The sequence below is a fragment of the Urocitellus parryii genome, unplaced genomic scaffold (genome assembly GCF_045843805.1).
Source record: "Urocitellus parryii isolate mUroPar1 unplaced genomic scaffold, mUroPar1.hap1 Scaffold_40, whole genome shotgun sequence".
In the NCBI taxonomy this organism is placed as follows: Eukaryota; Metazoa; Chordata; class Mammalia; order Rodentia; family Sciuridae; genus Urocitellus; species Urocitellus parryii.
In genome coordinates, this window is record NW_027553586.1 from 4,730,001 (window position 1) to 4,750,975 (window position 20,975).

General features: G+C 46.5%; 1 pseudogene; it reads right to left on the reverse strand.

The window, feature by feature from the left end:
* Positions 1-6,274, reverse strand: part of LOC144252325 (cold shock domain-containing protein E1 pseudogene) — a 114,187-nt pseudogene extending 107,913 nt beyond the window's left edge.
* Between the last annotated feature and the right edge of the window lie 14,701 nt (positions 6,275-20,975).

The window sequence follows — 20,975 nt, forward strand, 5'->3', positions numbered from 1 at the left end:
CCCCATTTTTCACTGAATATGAAACGTGACTGGAAACGTGTCTTCACACAGTGGGTGCTTTCTCCATGTTCTTCAGTGAATGAGCCCAAACTGCTGATTCCCACATATCTCTGGGGGTGGGAGCTGCCATGTCCAAAGCCCCTGTCCAGCTATGTCCCAGCTAGGACGCTCTGTCCCACTATGTATACTAACATGTCTTTATTAACCCAAAAGTGCTTTTCCCAAGGCCTGAGTTTTGAGACGCCTCTGGCACAGATCTACGTTCTTCACAAAGCCAACATCAACCAGAAAGGCCACCTGGCCTCGCTGAGTCCACCTGGGAATGAGCTCAGTGCACACCATTGAGCTGTGGTGCCCAGTGTGTGGGGACTGCTCCACGGACCTCTGTGGATCAGCTGGAGTCAGGATGGTTTCTCTGCCTGAGAGGGAAAGTTCACTCCCCTTGCAAGGCTGTGGCAGGCACCTCCAGGACTCGTCCCATTCGGGGCTGACATTCCACTATGAGTGTGGTCCTCTATCTCATTAGTTATCACAAACCTTTGGGTCCCTGAGAGATACATGGCAGCCCCAAGACCCAGGCATGAGGGGGCTGCACACTTGGGCTTGGTGGTCTGGTGCTTACCTTGGGAACAAGAGATCCAGCACCTGCTGGGTGGGGATGGAATCCCAGGAGATTAACCCCATGTTGCTGCTGAAATGTAGGTTCCTCCCACCAATGACAGGCAGGAGCTCATTCCTAAGCTGGTCCTGCCTGTAAGGTTCAAGGCTCTGTACCCTGAAGGGCTCCTCCGTGTTCTGATCATTTTCACCCTGGGTTGGAACCAAGAATGGTGGGTTCAAAATGGAAATGGTGACAAACAGAAAAATGACTTGTGCCAATACACTAGAGTCAAAGCACAATGGGACAGTTCCCATCAGTACAAACACACACACACACACAAACACACACACAGAGTAAGAATAGGAGTCCTTTGCCATTCATCAGGGATCAGACTAGAGGGCCTGCTGGGCTCACCTGCCCTGTGCTACTCACTGTTACTCTTGAGCTCCTCTGCGACAATTGCCAGAGGATCTGGCTTCTAAGATGAAGCCTCACCCAGTGTAACCACAAAAGGGCTAGTTGGCCCCCCTGAGATTCCTGGGAGCCTGAGGCTCGGCATTGTTTGCAAGGACAGGGGAACATCCTTCTCACTCCAGTGTCTCCAACCAAGTGAGCTTGGATGGCTTGGTCAGTGAAGTGGGTGCCTGGATACCAGGGTTCCATGTTCTGTTTGATCCATTGTCAAGGCAATGATGTCATTTCCTGTGCCCATACCTGAGCCTCTTTTCACATAAGACCACTTTCAAAAGCCCTATGGGCTGCTGATTTCTCCTCCATGCCTACCCATCTCAGGTGTGCAGGTGTTCACCAACAACTACCCAAATACCCCCACCAGCATCTGCCCTGCTTGGTGCCACTAGAGTTCCAGCTTGGAGCCTTCAAATATGCATTCACAACCAGTCCTTCCCTCTCAGCAGCTTTTGGACCCTGGTCCCATCATTGTGCAACTCATGGTGTGCCCAGTCTTTTCTGGAAAGTAGGGTAGCATCTAATCAGGGATTGGTGTCCCTGATTCATACATAGCATATGGTTTCTATGAAATCCAGTGAGGGAGCAGGAGTAACGAAGCTGATTGCACAGATGACCTCAGGGAATACTGACAGGCCAAATGAAAAATATGTTCCAGCTAACCATTGGTATTTGGGCTTCTCAGCCCAGTCCTGTTTTTTTTTTTTTTTAATTTATTTATTTATTTTAGTTCTCGGCGGACACAACATCTTTGTTATGCGGTGCTGAGGATCGAACCCGGGCCGCACGCATGGCAGGCGAGCGCGCTACCGCTTGAGCCACATCCCCAGCCCCAAACCAGTCCTGTTTTTAAAAAAGGTGCAGACAGGCAGTGTTCATTAAAAAAATGTCTACCATTTAAAAGTGGGTAATTTAAATGGCATCTAGTTACACATCTGATAGAATGGTCTGGCAACATATGAATTTCATTCTAACAACAACAACAAAACATAGAAAAAAAACATAGACATAAAGATAAAACCTTGTCTTCACCAGGATGCCTAGAAATAGGTTTTATTTGGCTCATGCAAATATCTTTCAATAGAACTTCTAATTTCTGAATGAACTCATTCAATTTTATAATGTCTGAAACCCTCTGTGAGCATGGGAAGCACTGCTGACAAGACACCAGAGGGCCAGAGCACTTGTGCCCCCTGTAGGGGTGTCTCTTGGCTATCAGCAAAGACCATTCCACTCCCAGGGCAGCTGAGAGCAAGCTGGGCCTTGGAGCAAGGATTAGTGCTTCAGATATAGACTATGCAAGCAAGGAACAATGTCTTTAATAAAACTAAAATTAAAAAAGTCACTTCGAAAAAAAAAATTTAAAAAGAAGAAGAAAATAAGGTCAAGTAGAGGAACGGGCAGAGGCATCCAGAGGAAGCCCATTTTCACAGGAGAAAATCCCCCAGTGAAAAGCATCAGAATAGATACCAAGAAAAATACCAACAAAAACAGTGTGCTCCCACTATGTATCTACTCCACATGCAAAAGTTAGAAAGCTAGATAATACAATCCTGGCCACAGGTAGAGCTATTCAGAAGAGCCACCTGGCAGTGCTTAGTCAAAGAAGTAAACATGCACACTTTGACCTAGAAATTCCACCTGTGTGTAAACCAGGTTGTGCTTAAGCAGTTTCACAAGGGGACATGCACAGGGAAATTTATCCTCAGGTTCCTTATAGAGTTGTCTGTGCTTACAGAAGGTTGAGGGCTGTCAGGGTGCCCACAATTGGGAAAGTGAAATGCTTAAAAGGTAATGGATGCCAACCTGGATATATTAATAGAAATCAATGAAAAACAATAGATTTACATGACAGTAAAATCCCTGAGTTCAAGTTCTTGCTAGCCTACCTCCCAACAATCATGCTTGGTTAAGACACTGACATACTTCAAGGCAAAAAAAAGGAAAAAATATAATGTCATTATTACTTTTCTTAAATGCAAAAAAGGAAATGGTAATATTTACCCAGCCATGACCTGTTATGCATAATATATGAGATTATTGTGGACTTGTTGGTAAATGATTATCTACTCAGATACGTTCCATGACTCACCAAATGCAAAGGTCCATGAAGAATTACCGTCTCCATACATGAATTCATCGTCAAAAGCCTTGAGACAACAGGGGCTTCACAAAATGGCTTCTTGGCCAACTTGATGGCCAAGAACAATGCTTCCACCTGAAAGATGTCACCAACTTGTTCTCATTCACATTTCCACAGTGCCCCCAAAAAGAAACAAAGTCTGATATCTGATACTCTATTGAGTGAATCCTCAAGTGGACCAAACACCATACTTCCTTCCATATTTTAGAATTAACAAATGCAACTTCAACTCAGTAACTTGCATTAGGCAACATGCAACCACAACCTCTTACACGTACTCTTTTACACACTCACATGTCCTAGGTTCTGATCTAACTGTCCATTGAGCATTCAGAACACGTGCTACTTCACATTCCTTACAGGCAACCATCCCATTCTCTGCCAAGCTGAATACAAATCCCTGGTCACAGGAGAATGGAAGCCTATCTCCCACAACAACATGCATCAGGAAACATCGGGGTTCTCAATAAAAACTCCGGGGACACCCTTTTGAAAATCACTTAACCCCTGAAAAGGCGCCTGCCATTCTCCTTGCTGTGGGGGGGCGGCGTATTTGAGTCGATTTTCAAACACCTCTTCACAGTTGAGAACATCACTGCACACACACAAAATAACAACAATTATAATTATTATTATTATATTATTATTATTTAAAAAAAATCACTGCAGAATGGCACGGAGTAGGGAAGCAGCTCAGGACAGGACACCGGGAAGCTGAGAGAGTGCTCCCCTCACCAGGACAGAGTAGCAACCCCAGGGGCAGTCCCCAGAGACCCACCTCCTCCAGCCACACCCTACTGCCTACAGTTACCACCCAGTTAGTCCCCACCAGGGGTTCAATGCACTAATTAGGTTAAGGCTCTCCTCACTTGCACTGTCTCACACGGGAACTTTTGAGGGACACCAACAAACCATCACATCTGTGAGCTACAAACATCTGTACCCTCACCCTTTCTCATAGGATGTATTCCTGAGCTGTCAGCCCTCAGGCCTTCTGTAGTTTCATGGATTGGAAATCTCACTTATAAATGGTGCATCCAACTGAACACACTGCTCTACAGGGAGCCAGGTATTTCTGGTCCTATATACACTGGACAGAGAGATGTTGAGGTCCTACTAGGTGTCAGGTACTGTTCAACATTCCAGGATACAGCACAGACCTGGCCTTGGCCTCCCAGAGTCTGTCATTTAGCTACTTGTTTATGTGTAGCCTGAGATTAAGCAAGCTTTGAGGGGAAGGTAGGGGTGTGTGTGTGTGTGTGTGTGTGTGTGTGTGTGTGTGTGTGTGTGAAGATTGTCACCATTCACAGATTACATTTAACTAATTAGTGTTGGGAGCATCAAAGGCAAATGAAACAAAACCTCTTCCCCAGGGCAAAAGAGGGGAGATAGGGTGCATACTCAAATTTTAGTAATTTTATAGGTTACTTCTGATACACTGTTATAATTTTCCTCGGGTCTCTATGGTTCTACCCCTCATAAAAGAAGTCTGTATTTGTTGTAGAGGGATCTTTAAATAATATATTATGGAAAACATCAAAAGATAATGCCTTGCTTAAGAAAACAGCAGGCATACTAAAAACATTGGGGTTTTTAAATTCAGCATCCTGTTTTATACACAGTCTACTGCTAAGAATTACACTTCCCACCTGGTGTGGTGGTGCAAAAAATATGTGGTTGGCCATTACTTTTCACATCCAATGGACTGTTTTTTATAGTGGATTGATGTTATATTTTTATGAACAAAACTTCAGTTTTCATGAAGTCCAATATTTCTTTTTTTTTCTAGTTGCCTGTGCTTTTGGCATCTTATCAAAAAAAAAAAAAAAATCATTGTCAACTCCGGTGTCCTGAATCTACTGCCCTATGTTTTCTTTTGTAGGTGTTGTATTAGGTAAGAGTTCAACTTCATTCTTTTGCATGTGTATGTCCAGTTTTCCCCAAAATGATGTGCTGAAAAGACTGTTCTTTTCCTCACTGAATGGTCTTGTGTCCCTTATCAAGAGTCATTTGATCACATACACCAGGGCTTACTTCTGGGCATTCTATTCTGTCCCTTTGGTCTCGGTTTGGCTTCCTGTCAACACCGCCCAAGGAGCGGAGGCCACACAGTCGGCATTGTGGGCCAGCCTTGTGACTGGAGAATGATGTGAGCTCTGAGGCGCAGGCCAGCGTTCTGCCAGGTTTCCACCTTAACACACTGAGGAGACTGAAGTACTTTCTCACACAGCCTGTATTGACAGAGGTCCGTGAGGCGAGGCCAAATCCTCTGAGTGGGGTCTCACAGGCGCCCATAAATGCACGGGCTGAGCCTTGCTCCTTCCTGGAGGCCTGGGGCTGCCCCTGCAGGTGGAGGTAACAGCTTTCCAACCTGCCCAGGGTCCTTGGTGGGCTTGGAGCGGTTCACCTCCTCTTCTGTCCTCTGCTGACATTAAGAGCCCTTGGGATTCCATGGGGCCAACACAGGTCATCTAGGGTGACCTCCCTATTTTTAAAGTCACTTGATTAGGAACCTGAATTACATCTGTAAACTCCTCATTTGTCTGAAAAGAAATAGATTATACACTTCCAGGGATAAGGGATAGAATCCTTGGGGCTGTAATTCTGCCCATCTTTCTCTCTCTGACCTTGACCTTGCCAACCATCAGGACCTAGAAGATTCCTGCTGAACCATCCAGAAGGACAGTATGTGCCTACAAACCAACCAGCAGACAGACAGACAGACGAAGCAGCTGTCTCCTGACAGAGCATCGCTCAGAGAGGGAAAAGGCAGACTTGCTGTTTAATAATATTTATTGTACAAGCATTGAAGGATATAAAATTTGACAGTAATGGTAGCCTAAATTTAGACGGGTTCTTTTAAAATGGAAAGCTACGAGAGGTATTTCTAGATATTCTGCTCTTAAGTATTGGAACCCACTTTCTATTCTGGAATCATCTCTGAGTCTTGATTTAAGGGCCTGCTCTGTCTTTGGGGGGGGAGCCGTGGTGGGTTCTCCCAAGCACACTTGTCGTCGTTTGGCCGCAGGAAACAGAAGAGGCAGGTGAACAGCAGTTGGCATCGCCGTATCCTCCACGTGCCAGTTCTCCGCCTGTGTGGATGCTGCAGAGGAGGAAATCCTGTGTTTCTTTCTGGTGTCCTGTTTGTTATGGATCTGCCTGGTTCCTGGGGCTGAAGTGATGGAGCCATGCTGCTCTGAGCAGAAAGCCCTTCCAGAGTGTGGGCGGGGCTCTCCCTGCACAAGTCCCTGAAGTGTGTGGGGAAGGGGAAGGCATCTGTCATGGAGTGATGGGCAGGACCCTCAGTGTGGCTCTCGCTCCTTCTGGGGCTGGCCCTGGTGAAAACATAAGCCAGGGAAGTCCCTGTCCTGCTGTGTTCTCGTGGGTCTTTTCTTCCAGCCCTCCAATCCCTCCTGTAGGAAATCCAGTTTCCATGGAAGTGGTTTAACTGTCGCGTCTCCTCCTGGCCAGGCGTTCACTGTGTCCCTTTCATTCTTGCTGACCTTGGGGGAATCTATCTGCACCTCCCGCCATGCAGCGTGACCACGCTTCCGGTTCCCTCCATCGCTCAGGGCAGGTGGCTCTCCTCCTAGGTCTCCATAACTGCATGCGAGGGAGAGAGTTGGACATGGCTCAGGTCCTGTCCATGTTGAATGCTGGCGCCTTCCTAAGGCACCGAGAATGTCAGAAGGGCAGGTTTGGAGCGAGCTTCAGACGGGGATGGCTCTGAGGACCCTTCGCAGCCCACAGGGGAGAGGGAGAGTGGGCAGGTTTTCCAGGGCCTGTGGGAGGGGGGATGTCACCTGAGGCCAGCCTGAAAGGCCACAGAAGCAGGATGGGCACTGGGAAACATGACCAAATCCTCCTAGGATGCCTCCCTACACCTTGCATTGGCTGTTCTCTTCGTACTTCATGACCTGCATCATCATCAACAGCCACATCTTCATGTCCGTCTTCCTGGCCATGGTCTACAACAACGACCTGCAGGTAAGTGCCTGAACCTGGAGCTGGGGGCTGGGAGGTGGGAGCGCCTCTGCTGACCCTTTGGAGGCGTCCCCTATTGTTTACTTGGGTGGAGATGAGGGCTCCTTTGACGTCTTGCTCCTTTCTGCTCCACGGAAGTCTCTTACCAGTCTTCCTGGTGGGGCTCAGGATGTATCCGAGGAGATCCGAAGGACAGTGGTTAGCCAGGATACCCACCCTTGTGTTCCAAAGCTCCTGGCTCTGCTTGTTGCTTTTAATGCCTCCCGAAGCTCATGGCTCTTTGCAGTGTGCAAGTGCAATGGGACTGGGGATGTTCTCCAATCTTCCACCCCTTCCCCCTCAAACAGAAGGCAACACTCTAGAGCCAGCCCTGTGTGCTCTGCTTGTGACCACTGGCCTCCTGGGGGCAGAGGCTGTGCAGAGGTTTCTGAGTGCCCGGGTGGTAGGGAGCTGCATTTGCCTGGAGCTGCCCAACGCCCAGCCGTCCCACTCCCTTGCTGCACGGACCTTCTTTTACTGTAAAACTTACTGCACAGAGAAACCTTTCCTGAAAGCTCAGTTTTCCTTCTGGCTCTTGACTTTTTGGTCCTGTTTTGAATTTCCTGTTGCTGAGGGGTGTCCCCACTGGGGGCAGGTAGAAAGTTGGGGAGAAGGACAGGGCTTGCGGTAGACGGCAAGAGAGCAGTGGCACTGAGTCTCAGAGCTGGACTTTGAAGACATTTGGCTCTATCAGGGTCCCAAGGAACCTCGGGGCCTCCTGGTGCCAAGGCCAAGCCTCCCCTGGTGGAAGAGGCTGCTCCTCAAGGTCTGGGTCTCTCTTGGCTTGAACTGCTGTACAAACAGTTGATGTGCCTCCTATGCCTCGAAACCAGCCTTCCTTAACATGCATCATCCAGCACACATGTCTTAGATGTGCTTTTTGTGCCTGGAACCACCCAAGGTTCTGCGGAATCCACAGTGACTGAGACCCTTCAAGCTGGTACCGTCCAGCTATGGGAGCCCATCACCTGGTTGCCGTGTTGCGGGACAGCCTCAGGGAGCAGTAGGACTGAGCGCGGAAGCTGGACGGCTGGTTCTAACCTGAGGGGCGTTGTTGAGTTTCCTCCCCTTCTGGAAAGTTCCCTGTAGTCAGACCAGATGGCAGCTGTAGGAGTCCAGCTCCCACAGGGGGTCTCAGGAGACGAATGGATGGTGAGGAGTCGTTGAAAGGGGGTGGAGAGACAACGCAGACACCAAGATGTAGGTGCTGAACCCAATCTTTACTTGTGAAGTTAATCATATATACTTTTCATTTTGGCAGGCTCACAGTACTTTGTGGTTACAAAACAGAAATCATTATTCAAAGAAACAAAGTATTACATAGCTACAATTAGAATAGAAGAATGTATCTTGGCTTATGCATAAGCAAGCATTTTTACTTTCAGTTCACTTTGCTTTGAGCTGTTTCCACTTAGTTTTTAATAATAGTTAGAAATGTCCCAGACTACTGGCCTACACCTTGTCTATTCTTTCTTGATTAGAATTGGTGCCACTGTTATGGTAAGCGGTTAACTTTGAAAGAGAGGCTACTAATTTTAATCAAACAAGAGCAAGAGCACAAACCATTGTGCACAGGAACAAGAACAAGTTGCCCAGTACTAAGCACTAATCTGTCTTCTTAACATTAATTCTTCTTCTTTAGATTTTAATTTAATTTCTCAAAAACTTCCTTGACTGTTTTTCCTACAGGGGGTTTCTCATTAAACATTAAGAATTTACGTTCCACAGTTGAATCATTGCTTTTAGAGCAAACAGATGTGTTCTTTAGAAGTCGTTGCATTAATTGGGAAATTCATGCTTTTTCCTTCATACTTAATGGTCATATGAGAAGTCGCAACTAGACTTATTAAAGGAATACAAAAACAAACCAGCCCATTCCCAGAAACATACTGTGCTCCTCCAGAGGATGGACGCCTGGCGCCATCCACCTCAGTAGGGCCTTGCCATTGCCTGAGTCAGGGGAGGGGGCAGCAGGCAGCCTCAGCTGTCTCCTCGTCTCTCTGGCTGTCTTAATAGAGCCCTGTGTCCCTCTCCCTGTGTCTCTCTCCCCTCAGTGTTGTCCCAGCCCCTTCCTTTCTGGAATCCTTCCTCTGGGGCGGAGTGGAGTCTGGAGCCTTCTGCTGTCGGTCTGTTTCTCACCACAGATTGTCCTCCACGGGTTCCCTCATTGACACTTGGTAAGATGAGTCTGTGACCGCAGGCGTGGTCAGCAAAATTGACGTGGAGCAGGGAAGGTGACGTCCTGCTCATTGGCTGACCCGTCAGTGACTCTCCCTGAACTCCTCCTTGACTTCCACGTGTTTGGTGTGGAAGAAACAGACATCTTCTTGAATCTTCTCTTAGAATACCCAACTCTGCCTTTCTAAGAACTGGGTTCGAAAACTGGCCTCCCTGAAAAGTCCCCAGGTACTGGAGGCATTCCACCTTCTGAAGGTCAAGGTGGGCACCGAGGTTGCACTGAAGGAGGCTGTGTGGAAGCAGCTGGTGAAGGTGGTGGTGCCTGACATCAGCACCTCCCACCTGGAGCTACTTCTGAGGACCTCAGACGAGGGACAGAGGGATACGTGGGTAAGGAGCCATCACCTCTGATGGCCCTCTTCACTGTGCTTCCCAAAGCGATGGGAAGCTGGGGATGTGGCTCAGTGGTCGAGCGCCTGGTGAGTGTGGGAGAGACGCTGGGTTCGAGTCTCAGCACCACATAAAAATAAATAAATAAAATAGGGGTATTGTGTCCATCTACAACTTAAAAAATAAAATTAAAAAAGCGATAGGAAAAGCAGCAGTGCTGTGCAGTCACTCAGGATCTGAGGTGTTGGTCCCAGGATCCTTGTAGACACCAAATCCCAGGAAGTCAAGCCCCATGGGGGGTATGGCAGAGCAACCGCAAAGAACCCAACACATCTTCCTGTACCCTCAGATCATCTCTAGATTTCTTCTAGTAGTTAATGCTGCGAAAATCCTTGTTACACTAGTAGTGACAGGAGAAAAAGTATGCACGTGTTCAGTGCAGACATATTTTTTTTCCCTGAATATTTTTGACTTGAGGTTGGTTGAGTCTGGGAATGTGGAACCCACAAGACAGAGGGATGACTGTTATTTCAATTAAAAAATTTATAAAAAAAATGGTAGTGAGGATTGAACCCTGGGGTACTTAATCACTGAGCCACATCCTCAGCCCTTTATATTTTTTATTTAAAGATGAGATCGGCAGAGTTGCTGGAGCTTCACCATGATGCTGACTCTGGCCTCGGCCTTGTGATCCTCCTGAGTAACTGGGATCACAGGTGTGAGTCGACAAGACAGGTCCTCAGGAGTTAGCCAGCTCTATTTTGTCACTTGAATCATGATTATAAGTTAAATGAGACCAAGGTTCATCTGATTTGCAAAAGGAATTAGTCATGGCCTTTTTTATAAAGATCCATCCATGTGGTGAGGAGAAGATGCCAGCAAGCTGCTGGGTTGAACAGACTCCCCAGTATTTTGCCTTTAACAAACAGCTGCCTCAATTTAAACATCACTCCTGGGCCAACCTGTTTTTGAGGAAGATAACCAGTCAAATTTGCTGGATTGCGGGTGGTTGATTACAGAGATACAGCAGAGCTTTCTGCTGACTGGTGGCTCCTTCCTTAAGTGCTACTTTCAAAAGACAGTTTTAATAATACAGGTCGTCAATTAAACACTTCATGCAGTCTCACCTCGGAAGAGGTGAAGGAGGGAAAGGGTGCTGTGGAGCGTCCCACGTCCCCACTGGTTCAGCAGATGTGAGGACTTGTGGATTCCAAGGCTGACACAGGAATCCTGTTAGCACCCAGAGTGTTGGAACTTGAATCCAGTGTTAAACAGAGAAGCATAAAATATAAGGGCAGAAAAAAACAGGTGGAGTAGAAGTATAATTTTTTTTCCTTAGTGATATCTACTTTTTGTGGTCTCAAATGTTTTTTTAATCTTTCCTTTTTTTAAAAAAATGATTTTTTTAGTTATAGGTGGATACAGTACCTTTGTTTTATTTTCATGTGGTGCTGAGGATCCGACCCAGTGCCTCATGCATACGCTCTAGCTCTGAGCCACACCCTCAGCCGGCTTAATCTTTACTTTTTAACTGATACATAATAACATAAAATTGTGTATATTTATGGGGTACCCTGTGATGTTTTGACACATGTGTACATTGTGTAATGTCTTACACTTGTTAATAAATAGAATATGAGGCAGGCAGTGTGGTCTACACTAAGGATGGGCCAGCCACAGTCCACTGGCCAAGTGGGGCTCCCTGTTTTTATAAATGAAGTTCTATTGGAACACAGCCATGCTCATCCATTCATGTGCTTTCTATGGCCTCTTTCATGCCCTAATGGCAGAATCAAGTAGTTCTGACAGAGATGATGGCCTGAAAAGCCTAATGTAGTTACTATTGGACCTTTTAATGAGAGCTTGCTGATGCCTAAACTATGACATTACATGGCAGATGGGTACAAATTCCTTCTTAACAAAAAAATTACTACGGTCTTGATTTTCTTTGGTCTGTCCTATCTGCTGAATCTTCTGGATTAACACATACACATTCAATTCCATCCACTGATGACATTTCTTTAAGTTATATGCTGTCACTGGACATTCATTCTTTAACTGCTTTGGGAACTGGCCAAGTGGGAGAGAGGTGACAGGGTGGTGGGGACATAGGACCCCAGGCATTCAGCAGCTCTTGGGACCATTGGCTCATCAGTCAAGTGGGTCCAAGTGGTTTGAGAAAGCACACCTGCATTTCGGCCTGGGCTGGAGGGTGAGCGTGACGAGGTCATGGGTTTGAGAGTTCGTGGGAAAGGACAAGGCCGTCAGGTGGGTGGAGAAGAAGGTCGGGGCCCAGGTAGAAGTACATGGGTTTCACCAGCTGCCATGGTGCATGCCTGTAATCCCAGCACTCAGGAGGCTGAGGCAGAAGATCAAAAGGTTAAGGCCAGCCTCAGCAATTTAGCGAGGCCTTAAGCAACTTAGCAAGACCCTGTCTCAAAATAAAAAAATAAAAAGGGCTGGGGATGTGGATCAGTGCTTAAGTGCCCCTGGGTTCAATCTCTGGTACTAAAAAAAGAAGTATATGGGCTTCATACGCTTTGGAGGTGGGGAGAAGGACTGGCAGGACACATCAATGTGGGCAGTGAACCTAGGTGGGGAGAAATGAAGGGACAAGAGACAGGAGGGATGACAGCAAGACAGGAGTTCTGATCAAGCTGCAAACTTTTATTGTTCACAGAGGGGTATTTATATGCTGGGGATGGGGAAGCTCTCTAACCAGCAATTGCTGAATGTGGGTGGTAAAACTGCCAGCTGCAAGATGTCTAATGATCCTGATAACCGCAGGTTGTTCCAGGGAGATAGGTAGCTGCAGGATGTCTCCCAGGGGGCTGTTTCTTGTAAATGTCAGGCTATTCTTTGAAGGAGAATTTCCTTCTAGCCCCTGACAGGTCAGGGGATGGCCTGAGGGCAGAGTGAAGGGCGCTGAGTGAGTGGGTAACATGCAAATGAGCAGAATACTGTCCTGCTGCCTTAATTGGGTGGAGGGTCTGAACAAGGGCAGGCAGGTGGGACACTAGGGGACAGCAGTATGGCTTCTTGCCCTTGGGCTCCCCCTTGTGGGGGCTTCAGGTCTTCCTCTGTGAAATGCAGAGCTCAGAGTGTACACCAAATTGACTTCACCCTGGACCTTAGTGAAACACAGATTTGGCGTCATTTTTCTGTTGCACACAAAACGAACTTTCTCCGCTTGGCTGACCTCCTCAATGTCCAGGTGGTCACCGTCAACATCAGAAGACATCTGCTAGAAGCCTGGGTGCCATGGGTGCACCAGTCGTCTGCAAGCCTCTTGGTCCAGAGGATGGTCTGGCAAGGTGAGTGACACAGGGACAGTTTTGCTTTAACAGAAGACCCTGCCCACAGCGCCTGCGCTGAGCGTGCCGCATTGCTGAAAGGACAAACCTACAGCTTGTCACTGCTTTGGCTTCTCAGGGAGGCCTGGAAAGGGGTCAGGACACACTGTGTGGGCTCTCCTGGGAGAATAGGCTTCTAGAATGTGCTTCTTCCGGTGATGTCTCCCAGGACACTCAAGGACCATGGAGAGGTGTGCTCCCTGAGCCAGGGAAGCTGACCCCTCTCTGAATTCAGGAGGTCCTGGCCCCACCAGCGTAATCACGAAGTTGACACAAATCTGGCACTTTGATTCTGTGAATTATGGTCAGGACTGATGAGTCAGCTTTGTTGGGATAACTGCTAAAGGAGGACTGTGTATCCCTTAATTTTCTAGCCGATGGCTTCTGGAAAGAACCATTTATCCTGGTTTAAGGCCTTACTTTTAATGTGTGCGGCCTACTCTCAGCCATAGTGGCCTCTTGTTTTCTTTATATTTAATGTTTCATAAAAGCAAATGGCTCTGAAGCCCCTGAGACAGGTGAATGTCCCTGTTAGCTGCCTGAATTTGGAATTTATCAAAGATCTTTACACGGAGACTCTTTTCTGTCAATTCCAATCTTGAGTCACAGAAGTGCTCCTCACAGGGGAGGACACTAGGGTGGCCTCTCCATGCTGTCCCCTACCTGTGCATATGGCAGGCTCCCTGGAGCACCTGAACACCTGGGGCAGCTGTGCAGGAGCTGGAAGGGGGAGCTGAAGCGGGGCTGGCAGGCTGCCTTGTTCACCCACTTTGTCTCCAAACTTAGGAAGCTAGACCTGGAAGCTGTGCATGGGGAGTAGGTTTTCTGAAGCTCTCTTATTTAAGGCTGCGATTTTTCCTGGGGACATCCTGGACCGAACCCTAACCACCTCCCTGCCCCCTGATTCTGCCTCAGCTTTCATCTGACCCAGGTGCTGCCCCCTAGGGGAAGCTGAACTTCTCTCCCTCCTTCTTGGTTCCTCTTGGGAAAGGAAGGCTGCACCAGGGTCAGCAGAGGCAGATGAATTCCAGCTCTGCTAGAACCTTCCTGGGTGAGGAGTGGTGTGTGTTGGGGATGCTGAGAAATAGAGTCTATCTGGTAGGGCCCTAAAGAGGATTGTACTCATTTTGCTGAAATGCGGGGTGATAGGGTCTCTCTCTCCCCCCAAGGCAGGATCTTTGTCTGGGTTTATGATGTCGTCATTTAATCAACGGCATGTTAATTGCCCTGGATGAGAAGAACCCCTTCATCTCCTACGCTGAGTGGCTTTTTCTTTCTCTGTAGTTCTTGAGATCCTCCTGAAGTTCTACACGCATGAACCCAGAGCCTATTTTGAAAGGAAGCAGTTCTGGAACTGGTGAGTGTGTGTCCTAGGGAGGGGACAGGGGACTTCCTGTCACAGTTCAGAGACAGGGCTGCAGGTCTCCAAGCTCCACCTGTGTAGAGGCATCTTATAATGAGCTCTCGGAGGGGAACCCTCTGCGTGGGTAAAGGCCGAACTTCCCAAAGTCAATTTGAACTGTCTAATTAAAATGAGAACCACAGACCTTGACATCTTGGAGTTGGGAAGGATCTTTAAAAGAAGAAGCCCAATGTTTTTCTCTACTTTCTCACAATACTTCTTTTTTTTAAAAAAATATTTTTGTTCTTTTTAGTTATGAATGACAGTACAGTGTATTTGGATCTATCATACATACATGGAGCATAATCTCCCATTCTTGTGGTTGAACTTGGTGGTATGGAGTTCCACTGGTCGTGTATTCATATATGAACTTAAGAAAGATACATCCGATTCCTTCTACTGTCTTTCCCATTCCCAGCCCCTCCCTTCCCCCGACTCTGCCCTGTCCAACCTGGTGATCCACCCCATCCCACCTATGGTCACTCACAATACTTCTGACACCAAGTGTGTGTTATTTTTTCTCACATCTACCAACTGTCCAACTCTCTGGTCATCAATTTTGTGTCCTGCAATTCAATTAAATTTGGACACAATTTGTCCACAGTTAGCATCAAATACCACAGGTTGAGGGCTGAGCCAAGACTGAGGACAGTCCCCAAGACTGTCCTCTCTCCAGACACCAACTATAAACCTATAAATCAGAGGTGACCAGAAAAACACTTCGGTTACTAGATTTCTGGTTGTTGTACAAGGGTACAGCTCAGGTCAGCCAGACTGAGAGGTGCAGGGTGCAGGAAAAGGAGTGCACAGCTCCCATACCCTCTCCAGGTGCACCCTTCCCTGCCCCTCAGTAACCCAGAAGCTCCCCTAACACTATTGTTTTTTTGTGGAGGCTTCATTATCTGTGCATGACGGATTACACATTGGCCATTGGTCATCAACCCAATCTTCAGCCCCTCTGCCCTCCCCAGAGGTAGGGGGCAAGGATGGGGGTGGGGCTGGAAGTTCTAGCTCTCTGATCCCCTGGTAGGTTCCCCTGGATTCACATCCCCATCCTGAGGGGCAGGGCTCTTAGGCATTCAGGTCATGAGACGAGGGATGAAGGCCAGGCATCCTAGAACATCATGGCCAAGGAGGCAATTCCTTTGGCAGCTTCCTTGGCCCGCTCCCTAACCTCACTGTCAGAAACTCAGCCTGTGTGGCTGGCCAGTGGGCTGTTGGCCAGCCCTCCCCTGGGCGGTGGACGTGTCTCCCACTAGCCTTCCCTTCTCCAGGCCACTGGTCTCCACCCTCGGCCCTGGTGCTGTGCCCCAGGCGGTGCATCTTGAGCTGCTGTGTGTCGAGCCCTGCAAGGCACAGAGATGCAAGCCACAGGCTGACTTTGGTGGTGCACAGCTAGGCGGGGTCTGACCCCTGTGACCACTGCTCTTAGTGCCAGGAAACTTCTCCCGAAGTGCATATGGCTGGGGGGCACCTGGTCGCTGTTTTCTTCTCCTTTAGCACCACTGTCAGAAAAGTCATGGCATGATGAATTCTACTTCCATTAAGTCATAATGCACATAGTAAAATTAATACCAGGAAAGACCTACTATGCAATCTGCAAGTATTCTTCACCAGATGGGCACAGTTGTGCACGCCTGTGGTCCCAGTGTCTTAGGAAGCCAAGACAGGAGGATGGTGAGTTCATAGCCAACCTCAGCAACTTAGCAAGGCCCTAAGAAACTCAGCGAGACCCTGTCTCTAAATAAAATATGGAGAAAAAAAAAGGCTGAGGATGTGGCTCAGTGGTAAAGCACCCCCTGGTTCAATTTCTGGTGCCCAAAAAATAGAAAAATAAAAATGTTCTTCACCAGTATAGACTTTTGTGGAAGGCGAAGTGATGTGGGTTAGTGATTCCTGCATCTCTGTGGGTGACTCAGAGCAGCCAATGGATGATCATGGGATGGTTCAAGCCTAGTGTTTCTTGCTTCCCATGCAGTGACCTAAAAGTTCCAGAAATGAATTTCAGCACTGGCTAGTTATCTCACATAAGCTGTTGGTTCAGTTTTCTGGGGACCCTTCAGAGCCTGAGCTTGACATGCCTCTCACTTGATTCTTAATGGACTTTGCTTTTGCCATTAGGTTTGACATGCTGATCATCATCGCAGCCTGATGGCCACGGTGGCTGATGCCACCATTCAGTCAGGTCAGTGCCTCCAGCTCTAGGCTTCACGGAGGATCAGGTGCTCACTCAGTTCTCTGTTGAAAATCCACCCTGCACTGTGGAGATTTGGGGGCCAGAAGGGGGGACATCAGAAAATTATTAAAAGTGTTCTGTATTCAGGTTGGAGGTGTGGTTCAGTGACAGAGCACTAATCTGGTGTGTGGAGCCCTGGGTTCAATCCCCAACACTGGGAGGAAATATATGTCCCTATGTGTACACACACACACACACACACACACACACACACTTATATCCAATGCTCTTGAGAGGAATGGTGTCTTTGTGTGTGTCTAGCCATGCAGTATTTTAGGGATTTCGAGTGTAGGAGTCCACCACACCAGATTCTTACCTGGTCATCTCTCCAACACTGGGCCGTGTCTCGGGGCTGCCCTCTACCCTTCCATCTCCTGCCTGCCTTGGCCTCCCACCCAAGTCCTCCCCACAGCAGGAGCCTGCACCGACCCTGCCCCCGCCTCTTCCTACCACACCTACCTCCACCCTGCGTGGGATTATTTAAGACTTCTTAAGGGAACTTGATGAAAAGAATTCTGGGGGAGGAAGGCTCGCTTGCAATGTGCTCTGTAGAACTGGAGCCACTTCCTGAGGACAGTCCGTATTTGCTCGCACAGCTCTGGGGCTGGGGGCTGGGGGCTGGGGACAGGGAAGCCTGGCCTCCACACTCACCTTGGCTCTGACTTGTAGCGATGGTTGCGGATTCAAGGCAGCACTTCTTCGTTGGTGCTCAGACCTTTGCTCTCTTCTCTTTTCAGTGCTGGACCTCAAAGCCAGGGCCACCCACATGCTAGGCAAGCGCTCACCACTAAGCCCCACTCCCAGCCCCCTTTCCCATCTTGACAGGAAGTTGTATCACTGCCCAGGGACCCACAGTCCCAGTCCCCCCAGGGCAGAGACTGAGGAAGCGCATTATTAAAGTGTTGTGTCTCTTACCAGCAAGAAAATACAACAGTCAGCAGATCCTGGATATTGTCTTGATACCGAGCATCCTCTGGCTCCTAAGGGTCATCGTCAGCATTCAGAGGTAAGGGGGCCGTGGCAGGAGTTGGCTGCACTTGGGTGGCTCCCCAGGTCAAGCTGATGGAAAGCAAAGGCCTTCCTGTATATCAGCGACAAATCCTCTGAAGTGGAAATGAGGACAACCACTCCATTCACAATATCCTCAAAAATAATAAAATACTTGGGAATCAACCTAACAAAAGAGGTGAAAGACTTATACAATGAAAACTACAGAACCCTAAAGAGAGAAATTGAAGAAGATCTTAGAAGATGGAAAAATATACCCTGTTCATGGATAAGCAGAACTAACATCATCAAAATGGCGATATTACCAAAAGTTCTCTATAGGTTTAATGCAATGCCAATCAAAATCCCAATGGCATTTCTTGTAGAAATAGAGAAAGCAATCATGAAATTCATATGGAAAAATAAAAGACCCAGAATAGCAAAAACAATGCTAAGCAGGAAGTGTGAATCAGGTGGTATAGCAATACCAGACTTCAAACTATACTACAGAGCAATAGTAACAAAAACAGCATGGTACTGGTACCAAAACAGGCGGGTGGACCAATGGTACAGAATAGAGGACACAGAAACCAACCCACAAAACTACAACTTTCTTATATTTGATAAAGGGGCTAAAAGCATGCAATGGAGGAAGGATAGCATCTTCAACAAATGGTACTGTGAAAACTGGAAATCCATATGCAACAAAATGAAACTGAATCCCTTTCTCTCGCCATGCACAAAAGTTAACTCAAAATGGATCAAGGAGCTTGATATCAAATAAGAGACACGGCATGTGATAGAAGAAAAAGTTGGCTACGACCTACATACTGTGGGGTCGGACTCCAAATTCCTCAATAGGACACCCATTGCACAAGAGTTAATATCTAGAATCAACAAAGTTTTTTCTCAGCAAAAGAAACAATAAGAGAGGTAAATAGGGAGCATACATCATGGGAACAAATCTTTACTCCTCACACTTCAGATAGAGCCCTAATATCCAGAGTATATAAAGAACTCAAAAAATTAGACAATAAGATAACAAATAACCCAATCAACAAATGGGCCAAGGACCTGAACAGACACTTCTCAGAGAAGGACATACAATCAATCAACAAGTACATGAAAAAATGCTCACCATCTCTAGCAGTCAGAGAAATGCAAATCAAAACCACCCTAAGATACCATCTCACTCCAGTAAGATTGGCAGCCATTATGAAGTCAAACAACAACAAGTGCTGGCGAGGATGTGGGTAAAAGGGTACACTTGTACATTGTTGGTGGGACTGCAAATTGGTGCAGCCAATTTGGAAAGCAGTGTGGAGATTTCTTGGAAAGCTGGGAATGGAACCACCATTTGGCCCAGCTATTCCCCTTCTTGGTCTATTCCCTGAAGACCTAAAAAGAGCATGCTACAGGGACACTGCTACATCGATGTTCATAGCAGCACAATTCACAATAGCAAGACTGTGGAAGCAACCTAGATGCCCTTCAATAGACGAATGGATAAAATAAATGTGGCATTTATACACAATGGAGTAGTACTCTGCATTAAAAAAATGACAAAATCATAGAATTTGGAGGGAAATGGATGGCATTAGAGCAGATTATGCTAAGTGAAGCTAGCCAAGCCCTAAAAAACAAATGCCAAATGTCTTCTTTGATATAAGGAGAGTAACTTAGAACAGACTAGGGAAGAAGAGCCCGAGAAGAAGACCAACATTAAACAGGGATGAGAGGTGGGAGGGAAAGGGAGAGAGAAGAGAAATTGCATGGAAATGGAAGGAGACCCTCAGGGTTATACAAAATTACATACAAGAGGAAGTGAGGGGAAAGGGAAAAATAATACAAGGGGGAGGAATGAATTACAGTAGAGGGGGTAGAGAGAGAAGAGGGGAGGGGAGGGGAGGGGAGGGGGGATAGTAGAGGAGAGGAAAGGCAGGAGAATACAACAGACATGAGTATGTCAATATGTAAATCAATGGAAGTGTAACTGATGTGATTCTGCAATCTGTATATGGGGTAAAAATGGGAGTTCATAACCCACTTGAATCAAAGTGTGAAATATGATATATCAAGAACTATGTAATGTTTTGAACAACCTACAATAAAAAATAAAATAAAAAAATAAAGTATATCTTTATAAAAATAACTGAATGAAACTGAAACAATATAGAACACAAACTAATGTATTAGATAAGTGTTAAAATATGTATGTACATGACAAGAATGAAAATATTGATAAATACTCACATAGTTATCTTTGAAGAAAAGAATACCTACTCATTTCTATACCCCATGACTTATTCTGGTCCCAAACCTAAGGCAACATCATTTATCCATCACCATACTCCTCACCTAGAAGTGGTCCATCACACCATCCTCATCTTTGCTTCAAGCATCCTTGGCCTGAGATAAGGTCTATTTACCTTTCTGGATTTAGTCCCAATTTCTCAATTTACAGGTGACAAACTAAAATCTAGAGGGGCAATAGATTTTACCTATGGTTCTGTGGCCAGCTCACAGAAAAATTCAAATCTAAATCTCCTGAATTTGAATCATGAGCATTTTTTATCCTCCTAGTACTGGGGATTAAACACAGGGTTACTCCATCATTGAACTACACCTCCAGTCCCTTTTTATTTTGTTTTGTGGCAGGATCTTGCTAAATTGTTCAGGTTGCTCTTAAACTTGTGAACCTTTTGTTTCAAACATCCCAGGTAGCTGGGATTACAGGTGTGCTCCACCATATTTGACTATAAGCACTTTTAAAGATAAAAGTAAATATTTCAGGCATAAAACAAAAAGTATGGAGAATAATATAGTAGATATCTGTATATCCACCTGTATATGCAGTTTAAGAAATGAATTTCTTAAAACTACCAGATTCATAGTCAAGAGTCCTATGTTTTCTCTTATATGTGGAAGCTACAGAGAAAAAAGGGAAAAAGGTGGATCTCATGGAAATAGAAGGCAAACTGATAGAGCAAAGGAAGGGAAACAGGGGGAAGAAGGAGGGGAGGGAAAGGAAAATACTGGGGAATGAAATTGACCAAATTATTTTATGTGCATGTATGACTGTCACAACGAACTCCCATTGTATGTATAATTACAATGCACCAATAAAAAGTTTAAAATGAAAAAAAAAGAAAAAGAAAGTAAGAGAATAGGGAAAGGGGAACTACTAGATACTG